Here is a 4,478-nt window from a genome sequence, read left to right as displayed (position 1 = left end):
ATAAAATATGACATTTCTATAAACTTTTTGCATGTAATTATTTACTTACACTATATTTAATGTCAGAGTACTTATTCTACAACCTTTATCTGTCACAAAAGAAAACATGTACCTTTCATGTAAGGTATTTGGAGCATACTTCTCACAAGGACTTCATCATGAAACTTTCTGGAAGGTTGGCAGCTTATAGATGAGGTCTTTTCAGCTCAGTGTTTAAGAAATATGCTTTTACACACATATCAGCAAAAAAAGGAACAGCTTTCAGATAAAGAGAGGCCTAGTGACAATTCCCAAAAGCTTAAAGCGGAAGATCAAAAAGAGGAATCTTCTTAAGGAATGAAGAAAGATCTGCTAACAGATTGAAAGTATTACCACTCACTGCATTACTCCAGCATTTCTGTTTGCTGAAAATGATTGCATTCCTTTGTTGAGCTGGAGACATCTTATGGCCCAGTGTGCCTATCCCTCTAGGGACTGCTGGCTTATGTATGCATGTGAAATGAGTTTTGTTGGTTTCAACACAGGCATGTCTCATCTCAAAGGCAGTCATGTCTGCTTCATATTGTGGCTGAAGCCCCAGCAGAGAAGCCATTTCTGGCTTTTCACAACAAGTGGACCAGCAAGAGCTGTGGCTTACTAATAGGGTAAATTAATTTTTGACAATTGTTCAGAGGATACCATTCTCCTCCAGACATATCGCCTTCTACAAGTATTAGGATTCTATGGCTTCTTAAAGAATATAAAATGCTACTTAGTGTTTTGTGAAAACAGAAGAGGGCTGCGTTAGCATGTGACATGGGTCTACATTTAGGCAGCAAGAAATTCTGCCATATGGTTGCTTCTGAAAATCACTGCCCTCAAACTACCCTGATACCTACTGACAGGTGCAGAGATCTGTAACAGAAATACACTACACTTCTGAGATGAAGTGTTAATGCAAACATACTTGCAATAACATGCAAAAACAAAACAAAACAAAACAAAAAACAGAGCAAGGGTCAAAAAAGTGTCTTGTATCCACAACTGAGGACACAACTGTAATCAATAAAGCTGGTAGAAACAGAGGAACATGTGGTTTACAGCAATACCAGAGATCCCATGCTTTGATAAAGCCACAGCATCGCAGGTGACTCATCAACTGAAGATCCATTCTCTAGTAGAAGGAGGAATACAACAGAAGTACTATTTGGTGCATGTGCCACTGTTCTTCTAACTCTCTCAGCAGAACAGCCTGAAGCTGCAAAGATGCACAAAACTGGGAAGCTAAACCATGAGGAAACTTGCCTACATGTCCTGATGCTATGGAATACACACACGTGGCAGCGTCAGGATAGGAGCAGCCTCAAGGTCCATAAAATAAATTCCCAATTCCATTTCATAGAGCGTTGTGCAGTATCTTGTTACTCTACTATCCTCCACAGGCAGTAAATAACACTTTAACCTACAGCTGGGAATCTGGGAATCTGAGCTAAAAGAGCCTACCCCTTATATTTTGCTAAGAGGTAGCTGTCTTTCTCACCAACGTTTCACCAGCAGATGTCAAAATACAGTGATTGAACCTAATGTACCTAGAGGCCAAGGGATATAGCTCTCATCTGTGAGATATTTTGTTTGTCTCACAGATGTCAGAAGGTGGGTTAAAAAAAAAAAAAAAGCGTATTTACACTTTCAAAATGCTATTTGTCAAATGACCCTATACCTGTAACTCTGAGCATGTAAATCAGTGCTGGCTTGGGAGCTCAGAGCACACACTCTTCTATTTTCACCTTGTACAAAATTACCAGAAGCAGTCAGAAGGAAAACTTCCTGCTGTTCCTGATCTGGAAAGAATGCTGGGGCTGAAATGCCATTGCCTGAAGTGCCAACACAAACAGCTAGAGGGAAAAGTCAGCTTCACAGTGTGAAGAGAGAGGGGACAGAGTGGGATAAATCACTGCAATAACAGAGAAAAGATTCCAGAGCATGGAGTTGTGTTGCTGAAGTTAATGGAAACAGCTATTGAATGAAGCAAGAATAAATAACGTGCCAACAATCAAGCTTTACGCTCTATGTATCTCATTACTCGTCTGGAGGTACAAAGGTGGAGAAAAAGGGCTTATTAAGAAATGGGAAAAATGCCACAGTTCAGAAAAATAAACAGAAATGTCTCTGCTGACAATGGTGCAGGTAGTCTGGAGGAGGTAGTGGGGGATCTAGGAGAGGAGGTGGCTGGGATCTAATTCACTTAGCACTGGGATGTATGCAGAGCAAGTGCTTTGAATCTGTAGCCAGGGGAGAGGGAATTCTGGAAAAGATCAGCCAGAGAAGGATGAGATCTGCCATATCAGCGTAAAAATAAGAACAGTTTCAATGGAAGAAGAGGTAAATCAGAGCACAGAAAGTAGCTCCTTAGCAAAGGAGAGTGATGCCCCATTCCTGAAGTCATTACTTAATTTCAGAATTCCTGAGATGGCCTCTATAGCTCAGCATCTGCCATACTCCCTTTATGTTCAATGAAAGCTTATTCCTGTTGGATTTAATAATTCATGTGGAAACCTGTCCAATGAAGAATCTCAGCCCATGGCTAGAATGACTTGAGGTCATTTTCCAGGAGATGAAAGGGCAGATAATTGACCAAAGATGATACAAAACCCTTGACAGCTACAAAGGTAAGAAGCATGCTTTGGCCTGCATGACATCTGTACAGATTTAAATGGGCCCTGTGAAACAGAACTGAGATTTACTATTACATATACAGTATGAACAGCAGTGGTGTACAATATCAGTGTTACTGTGAATGACAGAGGCTTAAGGGAAATCTTGTCACTGCCCAACTGTGCTTCTCTGTGTTTCTGACAGGAGTACCCGGAAAAGAACTACTGTGTACACCCTTCTACTGTGTCTTAAATGAGCTTTGGAAATATTTCAAAGGAAACTGTGAAAAGGAACTGGAACTCCACATGCATGATGTATAGGTAAGGGAAGCTACCACAACTGTAACACATGGTTAAAAGACACATGTACAAGAAAGGGCTTTGATGACAGCAGCTTGGAGTGAATTCTCATTGGAGAGCTGATGTTCTCCACATCGGACAAAAAGCTGGGAAAACAGTGCTGTACTCTGTCCCAGCAGAAGTCTTCTCTCATGACTTAGTGGCTGAGCATCACTTCTCTCACAGGGAGCAACACCAGTAAGTTCTCTTCTTCCAGCCCAGGGCTCTAGAGAAGGGAAAGTGGCAGAAGAAGATCCTGTAAGCAGGACAGCCCCTACTGGAGCAAAGCATGTTGCAGAGGAGCAGCCATGAGCTTGCGAGTTTTTCCTATTTCTGTTTCTGTAGCTAGCCCCATGATGGTGAACATTGCCTCTTTCATTCTCTTGACATTTGAGAAAGAATAAACCATTGTCCTTGGATAATGGAGATACGGGATGGGGGAGCAGGAAGCAGAAAAATTTGCAGCCTTGCTTCTTAGCTCTCTCTGTGGTCATCTTGGGGTTCAGCTCAAAGTGATGTGGATGCTGTGAACTGCCTTTTGGAGAATCCATCCTCAAAAGGAGCCTGGAGACATTAGCTTCATGTCCCCCAAATTAGCTTTCAAGAATACCGGCACTTAACTAAACACAGGGCACAGGGCTATGATGGCTCTGTGAGGCATTATCCACTACAGCATACAGGTGAGCACAGTGCACAGTATGGATCATATTCTTAAATCTGCTCAGCTCTGGTACAACTAGAGAAAATGACTGCTGAAATATCAAACAAGGAAATGTGAGCCTCCAAGAGTAAACTGAAATGGAACCACAGCAACTCTTCACATATGTGAGTCCCTGTTAGCTGAAGGAGCGGGTACCAGAACTCCTTGCAGAACATTTCCTTACATCTGAGAACATTCAAGTCCAATAACTTATGTTTTCAGCTACATGAGATTCTTTTTCAGACCTGCCTAAGATTGTCGAGGTCATCACATACTAAAACGATACTGAATTATTCCATGTTTCCAGAGTAACAATTCTAGGACATGTTCTACATGCATATATATGAAAATCTGGAAAGGAATCATAGGACGGGACACTGGAGTTAATCACTGTCTGACCTCACTGAGTACCAGATGATCTTTTATCTGCTGCCTGCATATGGCACAACTCAGTTTCTTCCTTGCCCACCAGAGCATGCAGCCATAGCAAAGTCAATGGAGACAGGAGGTCATGTACACAACATCATCCTGACTGTCCACAGATGGGGCAAGTCCAGACCAATGGCACCTCCACAGACCTTGACTGTGAGGAGTGCAGGGGAGAACTGAGGTCAGGAAGCTGCTGCCCTCACCGGTGCTGTGGTGGACAGAATGTGTTACCAACTGCAAAAGAGAGAGAGGCCACAGCCACTAACTGTCCCAGGGGAAGAGAGCAGTGCTGCCCTGGTCTCTCAGCAGCAAGCCCCTCTAGTCTTTGCTTCCTGTTGGCTGACCAGGGCCATGTCTTGACACCACGTACCTCTCTG

The sequence above is a fragment of the Centrocercus urophasianus genome, unplaced genomic scaffold (genome assembly GCF_019232065.1).
Source record: "Centrocercus urophasianus isolate 14NV4802_14NV808 unplaced genomic scaffold, USGS_Curo_1.0 seq_25, whole genome shotgun sequence".
NCBI lineage: Eukaryota > Metazoa > Chordata > Aves > Galliformes > Phasianidae > Centrocercus > Centrocercus urophasianus.
This window is presented reverse-complemented; position numbering follows the sequence as displayed.